The 20,854-nt window shown below is 45.4% G+C and overlaps 1 pseudogene; it reads right to left on the reverse strand.

The window, feature by feature from the left end:
• Positions 1–876: 876 nt before the first annotated feature.
• Positions 877–19,470, reverse strand: LOC117443822 (guanine nucleotide-binding protein G(q) subunit alpha-like; annotated as a pseudogene).
• Positions 19,471–20,854: the final 1,384 nt, after the last annotated feature.

Consider the following 20,854-nt stretch of genomic DNA (forward strand, 5'->3'; position numbering starts at 1 on the left):
TGACTTTTATACCTAGGCCCTCTGACGCCCCGTCAAAAAAATTAAATAAATAAAGAGTTATTACGTCACAGCGTATACTTCAGCGGAATATCAAATCGACGGCCCGGGGTGCAAAACGCATCGATGTCAGCGACCCTCCACCACACAGAACAACACCTGTAAACAACCCAATTTGTGTTCTTTGAAATTGAAAAGGATATTGCATTGTGTTTGTTACTTTCGTTGCAGTTGTATGTCTTAAGTGTAATTTGGCATGCTTTTATTTTGAAGGCGAATTTACGCTGTTGACAGGAAGTTGTTGTTGCTATGGAAACAAGAAAAGCTTCACAGCGGGCGAAATTGTCATAAAGTCCGCGATAATAACACCCACCCATTTAGAGGGAAGATATGATTGGTCAATTGTACTGTCATTTGACATAGCTGGACGTCCAATCAGCTCCTGTCTTCACAGTACCTCGCAGAGACGGCTCAAGGAGCTTCTTTCATTTAACCCTTCACATTCAATTTATTTCTTTGGAAATGTTATTCTAAATACAATTAAATCAAGTTATTTTGGTAAAACGAATGCAAAATATAATTTAAAAAATATTTTAAAAAAATATATCATTTTTTTTAAAAAATGTTTTTAAATATTATTTTGTAGAATAACTTAGGCCTAGAGGGCCCTGACGGCTCGCCGCTGGTCCTCAAAAAATAAAGTTGTTTTTACTGCTGAAGCTATGGACCTCAACAGAAGCCAGATGGATTTCCCACAGAGGAGATTTGGGGAACAGCAGAGCTCCAGATGAGCCAGCGGAGAGCCGCCAAAAGACAAACACTCCAAAGCTAAACCCACAGTGTGCTGGAGCTGAGCTGTAAACACAGACGGAGAAAAACTGAGCATCAAATGTGTGTTTATTTATCCAATCGCATCAAATACATGCACTAAGAATGCGATAAGCGACAGAAAAACTTGAAATTATACCAAATTAGGCAGTTATTATTTCTAAGTGAAGAGTTATGTAAACTTTAGTGCAGTGGAAACTCTCTTATTAGCTTTTTGTTCATGCATTTGGTACCTTTGAAAAGCAAAAGATGAATGCTTCAGATAGTACTGAACATAGCAGTTCTCTCTTTCAGCATTTTAACACTGACGTTGTACCGTGTGATATTTACAAAATGCATACAGATAAATACTAGGGCAAGTTCATTTAAGTGAAGATTCTATGGCAAGAAAATCATTAGTACCTGAAACACTGGATTCTCAAGTTTGAACAAAATAACTTGAGTGTTAAATCACATTTAAATATGTTAATACTAAGCTGCTCTAAAAGGTGGTTTAAGATCGATTAATGCCATCATTGGAAATGAAGAGACCCAACAAAGTGAAGTACACATCAACATAATATCAGAACAAATAGCAATGCAATAACGTGTGTCATTGGTATGGTGGCCTACAGGTCCAAACCTGCTGCAGCTTCAGAAACAAAAACACATATGTGCCAAAACACATGAAGAAACATCTTCAGCAAGTCGTGGAAACATGTGCAGCATTTACTAAAAGATGCATAAAGACGCAAGAAGCTCAGAACACAACGGAACCAGGGGACACTAAAGAGTGACGCACACAGCTGGGAGACCAGGAGACACTAAAGAGTGACGCACACAGCTGGGAGACCAGGAGACACTAAAGAGTGCCGCACACAGCTGGGAGACCAGGGGACACTAAAGAGTGACGCACACAGCTGGGAGACCAGGGGACACTAAAGAGTGACGCACACAGCTGGGAGACCAGGGGACACTAAAGAGTGACGCACACAGCTGGGAGACCAGGGGACACTAAAGAGTGACGCACACAGGTGGGAGACCAGGGGACACTAAAGAGTGACGCACACAGGTGGGAGACCAGGGGACACTAAGGAGTGATGCACACAGGTGGGAGACCAGGGGACACTAAAGAGTGACGCACACAGCTGGGAGACCAGGGGACACTAAAGAGTGACGCACACAGCTGGGAGACCATAGTCTGTCTCATAACTGGAAGGGTTTGTCAGTATATCTGAAATGACCAGGTTAGCTACGTTAGCTAGCTAGCTTACAGCAGATCTGCAGTAACACCAGAAGGAGTCATGTGACCACATTGTTAAAATAAGAGCATAAAACATTTTAGGTAAGTTTCCAACGACAGAGACGGTTGTTCAGCTTTATCATCCTGACATGTTTAGTGTCCCCTGTGTTGGGCTTCTTGCAGCGTTTCGTATTTGCACATTTTAGTAAACGCTGCGCATGGGTATTTTTCCCTTGCATTGTTTCTGAAGCCTTAGCGTGTTACTTCTAATGTAAATATGATACATTAGAAGTAATGTGCCGTTGAAGCGCCGTTGAAGCGCGTTGGCACCTCTCGGCCACCATACTTTAGTGTTAATTATTACCCATTAGGTCGCGACACATCTAAACGTTTAGAGTATTTAACAGTTTTTAAGTTAAAAAGAAATACACTGGGGTTAGTGGTGAGAGGCGCTGCATTGCAGAGTCTCTTCCACGTGTTCCCTGAAGGAGAGACCCATCTCAAGTCCTCGGAGGCTTTTTGAGGCCATGGAAATACTTGTTTCTCCTCTCAAAGAGCTCCATATGTTTCAGAGTGCACGCTATAACAGACTGCTCACTAAGGCAGCACTTTAATTGTCAGGACACACTTCATTATAGCTGCAGACATCCATTCCGAAAGAGCCTAACAGGGGACATTTGAAATACATCAGTAGTACAGTCATTTGGCGGCGTGCTCTGCGGCTTCTCAGTTTTCCTGTTGTGGATTATAGTGTTCGGCAGCAGCAGGAGTTTGCAGAGCTCGCAGCAGGCTGTACGAAAGCAGATTGAATTATAGCGGTTACACCAGGTTGTAGACTTCCAGGTTGATTTGCAAGATGTAGTCCTTCACCGCTCTGAAGACAAATCGAATGTTGTTTGTGTCTGTGGCGCAGGTGCAGTGGGAGTAGATGACTTTCTTCTCGTTCGGATTGAGACTGACAAACATATTTAAGATGAATTCTTTCCCCGCTTTCACATCCCGTTGAGGACCTGGTGGGAAGAGACAGAAAAGTGTAGATAAAAGTCTATCAATAAAGCGCAAGAATATAACAGCGGCTCGAGGTTTTGAAAGAGGGAATAACACAAAGAAGAAAAGGTACATCCAAAAGCAATAAGACACACCTTTGATTATTTTCTAAAGATTGGTAAAGTAAAGTAATGACATATTTTTGTTAGGCTGGCGCTCCCTCCGCAAAAAGCCAATTGGATATTTCCATTGGATTTTGGATTATTGCAGAAAATAAACTTTCTCGTTTATGATATGCAGGATAATCTCCACATGTTAACACCACTTTATGATTTCTGAAATAAAAATCGAATATTGGGCTATAAAGGAACGACAGCACGGTCACGTGACTTCACGGCACCACCGCTAAGCTAAAGGTGGCTAATGTTGGGCTATAAAGGAACTACAGCACGGTCACATGACTTCACGTCACCACCGCTAAGCTAAAGGTGGCTAATGTTGGCTATAAAGGAACTACAGCACGGTCACATGACTTCACGTCACCACCGCTAAGCTAAAGGTGGCTAATGTTGGCTATAAAGGAACTACAGCACGGTCACATGACTTCACGTCACCACCGCTAAGCTAAAGGTGGCTAATGTTGGGCTATAAAGGAACTACAGCACGGTCACGTGACTTCACGCCACCACCGCTAAGCTAAAGGTGGCTAATGTTGGGCTATAAAGGAACTACAGCACGGTCACATGACTTCACGTCACCACCGCTAAGCTAAAGGTGGCTAATGTTGGCTATAAAGGAACTACAGCACGGTCACATGACTTCACGGCACCACCGCTAAGCTAAAGGTGGCTAATGTTGGGCTATAAAGGAACTACAGCACGGTCACATGACTTCACGTCACCACCGCTAAGCTAAAGGTGGCTAATGTTGGCTATAAAGGAACTACAGCACGGTCACATGACTTCACGTCACCACCGCTAAGCTAAAGGTGGCTAATGTTGGGCTATAAAGGAACTACAGCACGGTCACATGACTTCACGTCACCACCGCTAAGCTAAAGGTGGCTAATGTTGGGCTATAAAGGAACTACAGCACGGTCACATGACTTCACGCCACCACCGCTAAGCTAAAGGTGGCTAATGTTGGGCTATAAAGGAACTACAGCACGGTCACATGACTTCACGTCACCACCGCTAAGCTAAAGGTGGCTAATGTTGGGCTATAAAGGAACTACAGCACGGTCACATGACTTCACGTCACCACCGCTAAGCTAAAGGTGGCTAATGTTGGGCTATAAAGGAACTACAGCACGGTCACATGACTTCACGCACCACCGCTAAGCTAAAGGTGGCTAATGTTGGGCTATAAAGGAACTACAGCACGGTCACATGACTTCACGCACCACCGCTAAGCTAAAGGTGGCTAATGTTGGGCTATAAAGGAACTACAGCACGGTCACATGACTTCACGCACCACCGCTAAGCTAAGGTGGCTAATGTTGGCTATAAAGGAACTACAGCACGGTCACATGACTTCACCACCACCGCTAAGCTAAAGTTGTGGCTATAAAGGAACTACAGCACGGTCACATGACTTCACGCACCACCGCTAAGCTAAAGGTGGCTAATGTTGGCTATAAAGGAACTACAGCACGGTCCATGACTTCACGCACACCGCTAAGCTAAAGGTGGCTAATGTTGGGCTATAAAGGAACTACAGCACGGTCACATGACTTCACGTCACCACCGCTAAGCTAAAGGTGGCTAATGTTGGGCTATAAAGGAACTACAGCACGGTCAAATGACTTCACGTCACCACCGCTAAGCTAAAGGTGGCTAATGTTGGGCTATAAAGGAACTACAGCACGGTCACCTGACTTCACGGCACCACCGCTAAGCTAAAGGTGGCTAATGTTGGGCTATAAAGGAACTACAGCACGGTCACATGACTTCACGGCACCACCGCTAAGCTAAAGGTGGCTAATGTTGGGCTATAAAGGAACTACAGCACGGTCACATGACTTCACCTCACCACCGCTAAGCTAAAGGTGGCCAATGTTGGGCTATATAGGAACTACAGCACGGTCACATGACTTCACCTCACCACCGCTAAGCTAAAGTTGGGCTATAAAGGAACTACAGCACGGTCACATGACTTCACGTCACCACCGCTAAGCTAAAGTTGGCTAATGTTGGGCTATAAAGGAACTACAGCACGGTCACATGACTTCACAGCACCACCGCTAAGCTAAAGGTGGCTAATGTTGGGCTATAAAGGAACTACAGCACGGTCACATGACTTCACGGCACCACCGCTAAGCTAAAGGTGGCTAATGTTGGGCTATAAAGGAGCTACAGCACGGTCACATGACTTCAAGTCACCACCGCTAAGCTAAAGGTGGCTAATGTTGGGCTATAAAGGAACTACAGCTCCTTAAATATCAAATTGAAGGACTTTTCAAGGCCTCATTCCCTAAAATACAAGGACGACAACACAGTGTAGTTTCAGAGGCACATCTTTTATGAATTTCCTCTACATAAAATAAAATAATAAAATAGTGCAAGTGATGAAAGATGTCCGTTAATCTAGTTTGACTATTTATATGATATGTGGTTGGATCCTAAAGTGACAATACTTCTATTTATAATGAATAAATGCATCAGTAGTTTAGAGAATCAAATTAAAAAGGGAATTTCATTAAAACACATCTTAAAAAAAGGAAGAATGTCTAATTTCCTCTTTTTAAAACGCTAAAATACGGTGTTTGAAACCTAAATATAAATACTCTTACCGTCGTACTCGGGGAAGTAGTCGACCAGGTGAGAGTACATGATCTTGTCCTCCAGCAGGTCGATCTTGTTGAGGAACAGCATGACGGAGGAGCGGTGGAACCACTTGTAGTTGATGATGGTGCGGAACAACGCCATGCTCTCCTCCATGCGGTTCTACGAGCAAACAAAACAACTGAACACACGCACAACATACTGATTGAGCTAATTCAATGTGTGTGTAATGTCATCAGTGAGGGGTGCAGAACAGAGCGACTCAAGAGCTCCCCCTGCAGGCGGACAGGGATTATTCTGCAGAGGAGGGTGGAGGAGAGACCGACAGTGGAGATATGTCGATGAAAAACTGAAGTCACAGGCTCCTCCAACATATATAAAGAACAACTAAAACATAACGGGTAAAATAGTGCAAGAGAATGTTATATTCAAATAAAATAGAAATAATGCAAGAGGAGTCTATATACAAGTAAATGGAATGAGAGGTTCATCAATGTTTCCCCAGATTTAATTCGACCACGTAGCATTAATTATAACCATGTATAGTTGTTGGTTGTCATAGTAATTACTCCTTCAATGCTGTATGTCATTACGGTCATGCCAATAAAGCTGAATTTGAATTTGAGAGAGATCAGCATTCTATTTACTTCTATACAGCATAGTTTGGAAATGAAACTCTTAAGTATATTATTAGATAAAATGAATACAAATAAAAAAATAAAATAAGAATAAAATCTAAATAAATAAAATCAAAAAAATTGTGCCAGAGATAAAAAAGAAAAAGAAATCCATTAATCTGATTTTCTGTGAATCAAATTAAATTCTCCAAATTAGATTTTTTTTTGTTCTTATCATTTGGAAGACATAAAACCACAGAAACTGCATTTTTTTGTTCTGTGCTCTCTGAATTATTTCCCCGGCTGTATATTAGTAATACGGGTCTCACCTCGTTGACGGACTCCACCAGCACCTGGTCGTACTCGCTGAGCGCCACCAGGAAGATGATGGACGTCACTTCCTCAAAACAGTGAATCCACTTCCTCCTCTCCGACCGCTGCCCCCCCACATCCACCATCCTACACACACACACACACACACACACACACACACACACACACACACACACACACACACACACACACACACACACACACACACACACACACACACACACACACACACACACACACACACACACACACACACACACACACACACACACACACACACACACACACACACACACACACACACACACACACACACACACACACACACACACACACACACACACACACACACACACACACACACACACACACACACACACACACACACACACCACACACACACACACACACACACACACACACACACACGTAATATTTTCTATACCAGAAGAGCTAGGAAATATCTTCTACAAATATTGCTGACGGCAGCAATTAAATGTATCACTATAGAGCGGTGCAGTGATGAGGTATTTGTGTCGGCCCACCCTGAAGGAAGCGGCTGGGTCCCTCGACAAAAAAGCAACGGGATTTCTCCATAGGATTTTGAAATATTGTAAAAAATCAGGTCTGTGGAAAAGGAACCACGTTTTGTTCATGCGGATAATCTCCACGTGTCTAGCATAATTTTCGAATCATAAATCTAAAGTCCAGAAGCTAAATGCTAACGTTATGCTACAAAGGAACTACAGGCGAGTCCAGCAGCACGACTTCAACGTCACGCCAACTTCAGATCCATATTCTAACACGCAGATTCTAAATGGTTCAAGTTGAAGCGTTTGTTGGAACACTTTGCAGGAGGCAGGGACTTGCTTTCAAGCAGAACAGAAACTAACTTAGAGGAGTGTTCACGTGTTCGGCGTAATGACGTACAACGACCTCCACTACTTCTGTAGTCCGATTCAGCCACACAGGGACGTGCACAGGTTCAGACTATTGTTGCCCGGGCAACAGTCCGTTTGCCATTTCCGTCTGACCTGCCCCTCTGGAGAGAGCGAGAGTTCTTTTTTCTATTGTGGCCGAATCAACATGATGAGCCCACAATTAGTTTTGTAGCGCCTGGCTGCGGGAAACACACTTTGTCCGCCCCACGTCACGTGACTTTGTTTACAATCTGACAGCTGGAAGCAGAGGAAAGCCCTCCGGCCTCATATGGCTTTGGTGATCACACCAAACGCCTGCCTGGCGTTAGAGTAGAGGGGACACACCAGGGGACTTTACTTCCTCTGGACACCGTCGGTTGATTACAAAATAAAAACACCTAAATATCTTTTTGTGCTTCTGTGTCTTTTCATCCGTAAACTCCCTCTCTCTCTTCTCTTGATCGCCCTCTCTCTCTTCTCTTGATCGCCCTCTCTCTCTTCTCTTGATCGCCCTCTCTCTCTTCTCTTGATCGCCCTCTCTCTCTTCTCTTGATCGCCCTCTCTCTTCTCTTGATCGCCCTCTCTCTCTTCTCTTGATCGCCCTCTCTCTCTTCTCTTGATCGCCCTCTCTCTCTTCTCTTGATCGCCCTCTCCCAGGAGAACACTTCACTGTCCCGCTTCATTGTAGGATTTCTGCCATGTCTCCACTTCAGTTTGACCATCTCTGTTATTAAGTTACGGAATACTAAATAAATAAGTAATTACCGTCACTGCATAAAGAAAGATAAGAATAAGAATAATGCGAACTGGGAGGCCCTTTTTCCAGTTTAGAGCAATAGCCGCTCCAAATGTCTGTGCTGGTAACAACCATCGTTTTTCAGACACGGAAACTTAAGCGGTTAAAACCTGACCCCAGCATACACTGTATGGACTCAGACAGAAATATTTCTTAAAAAGGTGGAGTCCTGCCACATCGGTGTTGATCCAGTAAGCGTTATGGTGTCCCCAAATCTTCTGAACGGAAACACGGGGAAATGTGTGACAGCTGCATCATATTAGATTAAAATATAAAGATAGAGACACTGACTTCTAATCTAATATAAGTGTTAGAGGAACGAAACCATCTTCCACACTCGTCCTGGTTTGACCGAGCTGATGAACTACTGTCGAAATGTGAGGCAGACCTCTGATAATGAATTATTAAAGCTCCAGCACGATGTAATGGCTCTTAGGTCTTCAGAGGGAGCAACAGGATGAGTCAGCAGGTTGTACTGAGCAGGGTGAGCTAAAGGCTAATGCTAACGTTCACTATGACGCTACAAACAGGGGTATGGTGTAGTGTCATCACTAAAATGTTTAAAACTCATCCCGACGGCGCGTCCACACGGCAGCGAGACGCTTCCCATTCACTTTGAACGGGGTGATGTCACGCTTTGCCGAACTGCATTGTGGGTCCGTCGCTTTGCCTCGCTTCGAAAAGTCGAGAACACTTTTCAAGCGTCGAGGGAAGCGCCAGCCAATCAAATCATATGCCAGTACAAGCTCTAGCCAATCAAACCGCGTGCTTGTGTGTCCGGGGCGGGAGATTAATGTGATTGGTTGTCGGTCGCACGCCAGACACGCCCACCGGCGAGCTTCAACGCACGCTGCCGTGTGGACGTCATACTTGCCAACTCTCCCGATTTTCGCGGGAGACTCCCGATTTCATAGCCCTCTCCTGATTTACTCACGACTGTTTCCACTCTGACTTTAATACTGCTACACCATTGTTTGGTTGCCATGGTAGCGCGTCTCTTTAGCAGCGCGCGCAACTCAAAGTCTAAGGGTGAGGCAGATAGTCACAGCCCACACATGCGGTACGGAAATGCTTCCGATGTCTGAGGTCTCAAGGTTGGCAAGTATGGTGGACGTACCGTGAGAGGCACCACATGTCATGGCAATTGTGTCGTGTGCCCTCATTCCGAAATGTCGATTTTCCCCGTAAAATGTTAAAGTGATGCCAGAAGACAATATTTCAAAAACTGTGTAATTACTTCAAAAATATGAAAATGGCGTCCAACAGAGCGGCAGACGGCAGAGACAGCTTTGTATTTACGGAGCGCCGACGTCATGTTTGCGTCTGAATCATGTTCTTGAGATAATTGATAAATCCAAGATCAGCGCCACAGCATCACCGCATGCTATAACCCTGAATATCATCATTCATTTATTACATTTAATTACTTATTTATTAGTTTTTGCGTATTTCTTTGTGGAGGTATTCAGCTTTACATTCTGAGTCAATCAAGATACGATAAATCGACAAAATCAGTGTTGTAGTAGTTACTGGTAACAAGGAGATGAATGGCTCACCTGAACACCACGTCCTCCAGGTCGAAGGGGTACTCGATGATCCCGGTGGTCGGCACCCGGACCCTCAGAACATCCTGCTGAGTCGGCAGATAAGAGGCGTCGCTGATCCGCTCCATTTCATCCAGATAGCTGCGGACGGGCGAGGATACTCAATCAGGTTGATCACAAACAGAGACCTCATGGGACATTGAAGCTTTGACTACAGACACTAAACAGAAGGTATTTTAAATGTATATTACTAATACTACATCTGGGAGAGTTCATGTATTATACAGAAACATTTACAAGCTAAAAAATAACCTTAGCATGACTAAATATCCTAAAACATTTGAATATAACTGGGTCATTCCAGAATTGGAATATAAAAAAATCTATTAATCCATGCCCAAAAAGCTAAAACATGCACTTGTTGTGTTGAACATACTTGTCTTGAGACAAAATGTATATAAAGTTGGAGAAAAAGTGGTTTCAAAATATTATTTAAATCATCGAATAGCTCTCGAACATCCCCTAAAATGGCATTTCTCTCTCGTCCCCGCTTCTTGGTGACCAACTTGGGTCAAATATAACATTTAAAATCGGGATTTGATTTACTTTGTTTGGTATTATTCTATTGATGTCTCTTGTAATGGCAAAATCAATTTGTTAAATCATAAACATATTTTAGATAACAGTAATTTAGCACAGAAGGTGTGTCCCTCAACATGCGTTCAACCCTGTTACCCAAACCTGTTTAGATTGGCACAGGAAGTGAACAAACTGTAAGTCAGACGACACACAGGAAGTGACATCAGCGAGCCACGTGCTCGTGCCATGGGTAGACCAAAACTGAGTCCTCTCTTTTATTTTTCATATTTTTACAATCTTTCCAGTCTTAAAAGAGTGTGGCACTCCGACCCACTCAACCCTGTTACTGATATTATCAGAATAAAGAATATTCATTTCAAAGTTATCTTTCTTGCATTAGACATCCAAGTGTGTCCTTGCCTTGAAAGTACATGCTACATCTAGCAATACTTCCTGAGGTTAAAGCTCATTAGCATTGATTTTCAACCCTGTTACTATAGTTAGAGTAACAGGGTAATTCTTCATTGGAAAATATACATTTGATGCCTAGCTGGGCAAATCACTTTTTTTGATGGTTTATTATCTGTTTTTTCTAAATACATTAAAAAAAAAAAGTTAATTTTTCAAAAATGTTAGTGTCTGAATTGTCCTCTAATTCTGGAATGACCCTGCTACTAAAATCCAAACACATGTATTTAATCAGTCGTAGCATTGGTTTGAAACTGGTTAGTTATAATAAACACAGATATTTTAAAAAGGCAAATAATGGCGCGAATAAAATGCATTTTATAGTAAAGTAACTTCAAAACGGGGCAATTCAAAGTGCTTTACAAAAACAACAACATTTAGAAACAGCCATTCAAAAAGCATTTAGATATAGTGCAGCAGAGAGACATTATAAAATGCTTTTAAAGAGAGTAATTAAAAAGCCAAAATAAAAGAAACAAGCTAAAATAATCTGGATTCAGAGAGGATAATTGTTTAGGAGGGAGGTAAGTATATAGACTGCTTGCACTACTTTGTATTTAATGATATGTTGCATTGTTGGAGCAGCTCAGGTCAGAATCATTTCATTGCCATGTCGACACTGTCGCTGACAATAAAAGCCTTGCATCTGTAAAGTCTGAGGAGTTTTACTCGTGATATTTATTGTGAAAATAGTTTATATTCCAACCGCTTCACCCTGAGCAGAGGAACCAATGGAAGCCCTTCTGTGAAGTCTCAGAGCTCTCCTCCACTCACTATCTGGCGGAGTCAGAGAGCTGGTACTCCCTCTTGCGAAGGTAGCACTGCTGAATCCCCGCGTCGCTCCACAGACTCTTGATGGCGTCGGCGTACGGCTGCGGAAGAGTCGTGACTCGCTCCACGTCCACCCCGCACACCAGAGTGGCGTTCGCCTGAACACAACAAAACACACATTAGTGACTCAATTAGACAGAAAAGGACTTTTGGCTTTGTTTTGGAAAACCTCCACAGCTCTCCACTGTGAATATAGAACATATATAACATGTGTTCTTATATCTTACTTATCTCAGTTTTTCACATTTGAATGTTTATTGTAAATTAGCTAAACCTGCCCCATTTACTGTTTGTTGGGACAGTTGATTAACGGGGACTTAAATCTCCTCTCTCCCCTCTTGACAGCCGTCCTTTCAGGTGACTCGACGCCACCCTCCTCCACTTCCTGTTCTTCATATCCAGGCTCAACTCAAATCAAGACCGGTTCTCCATCAATCCCTTCACCCCTCCACTTCCTGTTCTTCATATCCAGGGTCCACTCAAATCAAGACCGGTTCTCCATCAATCCCTTCACCCCTCCACCCTCCTCCACCAAAACAAAGTCTCTCCCTGATTGAAATAAAGTTATCGCTTTGTTTATTTCTGCAAAACATACATTTATGAAAAGACGCAGGAGCTTTCTCCAGAAAAAGAACCAGTTTTTTTGTCAACAGCCTGCAGCCAAAACTCTTCCATCAAACTAAAGCCCCGGCCACACGAGGACGACATGGAAACGCAGAAAACGATAACGGGTCCCAAGGTGGATAGGTGTGTGTGGGGGGGGGGGGGGGGGGGGGGGGGGCAAACGGCTCTGTGTGTACGCCTATACGATCATGTCCTGATAACGTTGAAGCCCCGCCTCCCCTGCTCAGAGATCAGCTGCTGGGCTCTCAGGAGAGGGGGAGGAAAAGAGAGGCTCCGGTTTTTATTCTTTTACATAGAGTCGTTATCAATTTGTTTTAAAGCTCAATAAATAACAAAGAAGAACTTTGATCGGCACTTTTCTAATTGTGTCCGGAACATTAAAACGTTAACGGACGTGTTGACCGGCGAAAGAAACTGAAACTCTGCCGCCCGGTCCCCTCGTCCCTCGGGAGAGGCGGAGAGGTGGGTGTTCGTCATCTGCTGGTGGACTACCGGAGAGATGTACAGCAGGAGCACACGCTCGCCTCGGGGACGGAGAGAAAGAGCCACAGCGGAGAATAAACAGAAGGGCAACCATGGCAACCATGCGTGGGAAGTCTTCTTCGCTGCTGTTGTGGCAGGACTACAGCGCCACTTACAGGCCTGGCATATGTACTACAGCGTCTCCAGCGCTTCCGAGCGGTCTCGTGTGAACGGACACGTTTCTCGTGCCCGTTGCGCGTGGACGACTTTTTTGATAGCGATTGCGGTCCGTTTGCGTTATCGTCCTCGTGTGGCTGGACTCCGATGTGGTTGGTTGATAAATCGAAGAATGACTGATTGGTTCGCTGTTTATTCCCGAACAACAACATCGTCCATGCATCATATAATAAATAAAGCTCAATGAAACTTAAAGGAAGATTAGTCGTGAAATAAGAGCCCCTCCCCCTTCCCGTGCGTTCACAGAGCTGACGGGAAAACACAACGGCTGCTTTGTGTTCCTGACTTTACAAAGTGATGTCTTGCGTCTTCTTGGAATTCAAAGTCTATCCAGTTTACCCCATCTGATTAACAACGTATACATTTCCTTTAATCGTGACGCCAGATATAAACGAAAGGCAAAAGGAACAACAAGAGGAACAGATACAAGAAACGCATCATTTCTGTGGGACGCTGTTCCCTCAAATGCCCTTTTCCTTTGAGTGCATGCTTAAAGGTGGGGGAGGTAGGAATGGAGAAGCAGCTCCAGTGCGCTAGACTTTGAAAATACACAACTGGAACAAATCTGCCACTTCCTCACAGAGCCCCTCCCCCAACACACACGACCGCGCACATGACCAACGAGGGCACGAGGTAAGTCTGTGCCCCGATGGAAGGCTGACAGGCAGGTAGGCCGTCCAGTTACTTTAGCCGGCTCAGATGATTGGTCGTGCTTTTTACAGCGCCACGGCTTCCACAGGTGATATTATATGTATTTATTGTCAAAGCTGTATAGTTAGTTTAATAGGTTTATTTTTCCGCTACTTCCCCCCCCCTACCCGACTTGTAAAGCGACCTTCGGTTTCCTGAAAGGCGCTATAAAAATATGATATATTATTATTATTAAAGCATTTAATTTATTCATTGCTATCGGGATGTTAAGAGCATTCCATGGAATATAACAAGTGTTGCTGAAGTGAATTACCCCCCCCACCTTTAAGTAAATAAATAATTGCAATGGGGGAAACACATGCTGACTCAGACATGGTTAATGCTGCCAAACGTCACATGACCCCCCCCCCCCCCAGTTCAGAGGAAGTGGACTCTTCTCACTCCTCAGCCTACCTGGAAACTCTAACTAAGATTTATGTGATTAATAATTCTTTACGGTATGGACTCCGGTGAGTCACTCGATAATTAACGGGAATTTATTCTTCTTCTTCTTCTTCTTCTTCTGCGTCTCGTCACCTGTCCTCACACGCCTCGGGTCACAGAGTGTGCTCTTCCCAAAGCAGAGCCAAGAGACAGGATTGCAAAACTAAACAGAGACGCAGTTTACCAGAAGTGCTTCAGCCTGATGCGCTGCAGGCTGTGTGTGTGTGTGTGTGTGTGTGTGTGTGTGTGTGTGTGTGTGTGAGAGACAGTGAAGCATGCTATTGTTGGACAGTGCGTGCATCAACAACAAAAGGGATAAGAATGAGTTTTCACTTCGCCCTTCCCTTTCTATGAAACCGTCTCAACACTAATATATTATAGCCATGCACTTATGTGTCTTTCTTTTTATTTTCTATTGTAGTAATACCTGGTTGTGTGTGTGTGTGTGTGTGTGTGTGTGTGTACCTGGTTGTGTACCTGGTTGTGTGTGTGTGTGTGTGTGTGTGTGTGTGTGTGTGTGTGTGTGTGTGTGTACCTGGTTGTGTGTGTGTGTGTGTGTGTGTGTGTGTGTGTGTGTGTGTGTACCTGGTTGTGTGTGTGTGTGTGTGTGTGTGTGTGTGTGTGTGTGTGTGTGTGTGTGTGTACCTGGTTGTGTGTGTGACCTGGTCGTGTGTGTTACCTGGTTGTGTGGGTGTGTACCTGGTTGTGTGTGTGTGTATCCTTGGTGTGTGTGTGTGTATCCTTGTGTGCGTGTGTGTGTGTGTGTTACCTGGTCGTGTGTGTATCCGGTTGTGTGTGTTACCTGGTCGTGTGTGTGTATCCGGTTGTGTGTGTTACCTGGTTGGGTGTGTGTATCCGGTTGTGTGTGTTACCTGGTCGTGTGTGTGTATCCGGTTGTGTGTGTGTGTACCTGGTCGTGTGTGTGTATCCAGTTGTGTGTGTGTTACCTGGTTGTGTGTGTGTGTGTGTGTGTACCTGGTCGTGTGTGTGTCCGGTTGTGTGTGTGTGTACCTGGTCGTGCGTGTGTGTGTACCTGGTCGTGTGTGTGTGTGTGTGTGTGTGTGTGTGTGTTACCTGATTGTGTGTGTGTGTAGGGGATCTGCAGGGCCTCCATAGCCTGGACCATGGCCTGCATGGCGGTGAAGATGTTCTGGTGAACCAGCCTGGAGAACCCTCGCTTGTCCTCGTCGCTGTAGCCCCGGCCGTGGATGATCCTCATCTGCTTTATGAAGGTGCTCTTCCCACTCTCACCAGTCCCTACACACACACACACACACACACACACACACACACACACACACACACACACACACACACACACACACACACACACACACACACACACACACACACACACACACACACACACACACACACACACACACACACACACACACACACACACACACACACACACACACACACCACACACACACACACACACACACACACACACACACACACACACACACACACACACACACACACACACACACACACACACACACACACACACACACACACACACGTTAGCCTCTGCAGACCAAGGCAAGTTTATTTTTTTATAGCATCTTTCAACTCAAGGCATTTCAAAGCGCTTTCCAAACATGAAAGACATTAAGAAACATATTATAACACTAATAGCAGAGATAATAAAACACGTGCAGTGAGAGATACACACATCTGAAATGATTCGCTCTCAATCATCGCTAGCCTTTTAGCAGCAATACTTTTCCATGACTTCACTTTCTTTCTGCTTTCTTGTTTAACGTATCCTTTAGTTCTTCCAAGTGTGTCACGCTAAACTAACCCCCCTTTGGGAAATTCCAATCCGACCCCACCAAAACTATTCCTCTTTTTTAAAATGAACATTAGTTAAGTGTACCTCGTCTTTCTCGGGTGCACACACCAACGCACTACGGGGAGGGAAGCCCCCCAGAAAGCATCACGGGCCTGAACACGGTTTCGATGAAGCTCCAAATCAAGCTCCACTTTGCAGCTGCAGCATTCAAGTGATGAACGCATTAATGCATAAATAATTCATTACAATAATATATATATTCTGAACTCGACGTGCAGCTGGACCGTTGAGCAGAGTAATACTGTAGCAAAGTATTTCTAAACGATGGTACCACTACTACTGAAGACCAGAGCATCGTGTATGTATGGATCATTTAGTTTGTAAGAAATCTCCATCTTCAGAGGAACTGGTAAACGGGGCGGAGCCTGCGAGCGAGTTCAGGCAGTCCACTCGAGCACCAAGGATACACGAACACGTGCCGCAGCTCGTCCCTCTGACAACCAACCAACCAATCGCATTCTCCTAAACATGGTGCTCTATTGAAGCTGCAGGTCGTCCTGCCTCTGCTGCTGCTGCTGCTGCTGCTGCTGCTGCTGCTGCTGCTGCTGCTGCTGCTGCTCGCCTGCCCCACCACCCCCCCAGCTTCCACCCCGGCTTCCACCCCCCCAGCTTCCACCCCAGCTTCCACCCCAGCTTCCACCACCCCGGCTCCCACCCCGGCTTCCACCCCAGCTTCCACCCCAGCTTCCACCCCAGCTTCCACCACCCCGGCTCCCACCCCGGCTTCCACCACCCCAGCTTCCACCACCCCGGCTCCCACCCCAGCTTCCACCACCCCGGCTCCCACCCCGGCTTCCACCCCCCCCCAGCTTCCACCCCCCCAGCTTCCACCACCCCAGCTACACCCCAGCTTCCACCCCAGCTTCCACCCCAGCTTCCACCCCAGCTTCCACCACCCCGGCTCCCACCCCGGCTTCCACCCCCCCAGCTTCCACCACCCCGGCTCCCACCCCCAGCTTCCACCACCCCGGCTCCCACCCCGGCTTCCACCCCCCCAGCTTCCACCACCCCGGCTCCCACCCCGGCTTCCACCCCCCCAGCTTCCACCCCCCCAGCTTCCACCCCAGCTTCCACCACCCCGGCTCCCACCCCGGCTTCCACCCCCCCAGCTTCCACCACCCCGGCTCCCACCCCGGCTCCCACCCCAGCTTCCACCCCCCCAGCTTCCACCCCAGCTTCCACCACCCCGGCTCCCACCCCGGCTTCCACCCCCCCAGCTTCCACCACCCCGGCTTCCACCACCCCAGCTTCCGCCCCGGCTTCCACCCCAGCTTCCACCACCCCAGCTTCCACCACCCCGGCTTCCACCACCCCAGCTTCCACCACCCCAGCTCCCACCCCAGCTTCCACCACCCCAGCTCCCACCCCAGCTTCCACCCCCCCAGCTTCCACCCCGGCTCCCACCCCCAGCTTCCAGCTTATTTTCTCTCCATTCATTCTAGCGAGCCGAGAGTGGGAGCTCGGGGGCGGGGCTTAAGGGGCAACTCAACTGCGCATGCTCTATAAGCGCACATACCAGTTCTTCTGCTCTGACAGCTAGGCATGCTGGGTAATCTGTGACGTTTCGCTCTCTCAAAAGTTGGGCCGTTTTGCCTTCATGCGCCAACGAGCAGCTCTCACAGGAAAGACCGACACCCCGCCTCCCACGCGGTATCCAGTCCCTATTCTACATGCATGGTCCCAACGGGTAGACACGTGTATGCCTGCTTTATTATCTTCAGAGCCATGTTGTATTCGTGTTACTTGACAGAAGATGGTGGACATTTCTCTTTCTGAAATGATTAACTGAATGGATCACCACTCCTTCAGGGTCAACAGTCCGATGTGTAGCTTCGTCACACGTCCATCGCCATTCTTACATTTTAACCCCGTGCTCCAAATCATACATTTCAATAAATCCCATCATGTGTAAACCCTTAAAACTGTCCAGCGTTATTTATGGATTAAAGATACGCTCATGATTTTACTCCGTGTTTCTAACGGTTGCCAGTAAATGATTTCGTCAGCGACAGGAGGAAATGATGCACATTGTTGTCATTAGCATCTTACTGGCAGCCCTGGTGGGACGACAGAATGTTGCTCATAAAACAGACCCACAGGGCGCTGACAGAAGATGGAACCCAGACGTGAGACGTTAAACACGCAGGCCAACAATGGGGAAATTAAAACATGGCAATAAATTGATGCCATATACAAGAATCCCTCTGTAGTTAATTCATGCTAAGAAACAGCAGCATGCTAACAAGCTATCAATGCCTCCATTGGACTCCTTTGTTTACTTCCGGAAGATGGTGACATCACTGTGTAACACTCCCACTTCTATTGGCTAACACATTGTACATGATAGCCTAAGGAGGCGGGACATCTCTAAGCGGTTGACCAATCACAACAGAGCCAGCCAGCTAACCAATCAGAGCAGACTGGGCTCTGGATTCAGAGGCTTTTACTTGTAAGACCAGAGGTGGACAGGTTTGAGCTTTGAGAACACTTTAATGATTATCATTATAAAACATATCATATATATTATTCTGAAATGGACCAATCTGCACAACGACTACTTTCACTGTCTTTCACTTTATTTAGATGAGAATACTTTTCTACTTTTACTTGAGTAACATTTTGAATGCAGGACTTTTACTGTAACAGAGTATTCCTACACTCTGGTACTTCTACTTTTACTCAAGTACTAGATCTGAGTACTTCTACTTTTACTCAAGTACTAGATCTGAGTACTTTTAGTAAAGTAACATTTTTGAATGCAGGGCTTTTACTTGTAACAAAGTACTTTTAAAATGTAGTATTGCTACTTTTCCTTAAGCAAAACATATCAGTACTTTTTAAGACCATGCATTTCTACTTAATTAGAGTATCTGTAAACTTCTTCTCGCACTATAATACAAGTACTTGATAACCCCGTCCCCCGGTCCTCACCGAGCAGCAGCAGCTTGTACTCCCGCCTGGAGTCCCTCTCGTCCCGGCGCAGCTGCCTCTCGATCTCGTCGTTGATCCGCCTCGCCTCTTTGGCCTCCGGGCTGAGGCAGCAGGCCCCCACGGAGCTCAGAGTCATCTCTACCGGGGGGAAATGGCACCTTCCCGGGCGCACACACACTCACACAATGTCGGTTACAGAAGAAATGGAACAGCCCAAAGTCCCCACATCCCCATTAACCCTCCACCAGCGGCTGTGCGTAAAAACGGCAGATCTGGAAACAAGCTTTAAGAACATCTCAGGAAGCGATTAAGACTAAAAGGATGTTAGTGTTACCTTGTTTCTCTCTTGTGATGAGGAAGTAAAGTTTGTGCAAACAACTTAAGAAGCAGAGGCTGTTCTCCGGGCGTGGTGCGGTGAATATGGCGGAGTTTCACTTCATCGCGCTGCAAAACAACGCGAACATGCGCGAAAAGCCCGGTTCCAGAGGCACAAGAGATGCAACGGTTGTTTTTCAGTGTACGGAGACAAGTCTTGGAGTGATCTTCCTTTAGCGTGCAGTCTGCCGTCCTCTATTGTGTGTGAAAAAACAGAAACAACAGAGCACCATGTGACTGACAGAGGGCTGATCTGATGGGAAGCCGTGTGGGAGCTGCACTATTACATTATGGGAACTAATTTCCGGTGCTCGACTGCGGATGCATCGGACAGGCTGACACAACTCACCGGAAACCAGATTACAACCGGGCAGATTTCTTACGAAGACACAGAGGAGGAGAAGTACTCAGATCTGGTACTTGAGTGAAAGTAGAAGTACTCAGATCTGGTACTTGAGTAAAAGTAGAAGTACTCAGATCTGGCACTTGAGTAAAAGTAGAAGTACTCAGATGTTGTACTTGAGTAAAAGTAGAAGTACTCAGATCTTGTACTTGAGTAAAGTAGAAGTACTCAGATCTGGCACTTGAGTAAAAGTAGAAGTACTCAGATCTTGTACTTGAGTAAAAGTAAGAAGTACTCAGATCTTGTACTTGAGTAAAAGTAGAAGTACTCAGATCTTGTAGTGGAGTAAAAGTAGAAGTACTCAGATCTTGTTCTTGAGTAAAAAGTAGAAGTACTCTCAGATATTGTACTTGAGTAAAAGTAGAAGTACTCAGATATTGTTACTTGAGTGAAAGTAGAAGTACTCAGATCTGGTCTTGAGTAAAGTAGAAGTACTCAGATCTTGTAGTGGAAGTAAAAGTAGAAGTACTCAGATCTTGTTCTTGAGTAAAAGTAGAAGTACTCAGATATTGACTTGAGTAAAAGTAGAAGTACTCAGATCTGGTACTTGAGTAAAAGTAGAAGTACTCAGATCTGTACTTGAGTTAAAAAGTAGAAGTACTCAGATCTTGTACTTGAGTGAAAGTAGAAGTACTCAGATCTTGTAGTGGAGTAAAAGTAGAAGGACGCAGACTCTGTACTTGAGTAAAAGTAGAAGTACTCAGGTCTTGTACTTGATTAAAAGTAGAAGTACTCAGATCTTGTACTTGAGTAAACAGTAGAAGTACTTCAGATCTGTACTTGAGTGAAAGTAGAACTACTCAGATCTTGTTAGTGGAGTAAGTAAAAGTAGAAGGACGCAGATCTTGTACTTGAGTAAAAGTAGAAGTACTCAGGTCTTGTCTTGAGTAAAAGTCGAAGTACTCAGATCTTGTACTTGAGT

This window comes from Pseudochaenichthys georgianus, unplaced genomic scaffold (genome assembly GCF_902827115.2).
Source record: "Pseudochaenichthys georgianus unplaced genomic scaffold, fPseGeo1.2 scaffold_683_arrow_ctg1, whole genome shotgun sequence".
In the NCBI taxonomy this organism is placed as follows: Eukaryota; Metazoa; Chordata; class Actinopteri; order Perciformes; family Channichthyidae; genus Pseudochaenichthys; species Pseudochaenichthys georgianus.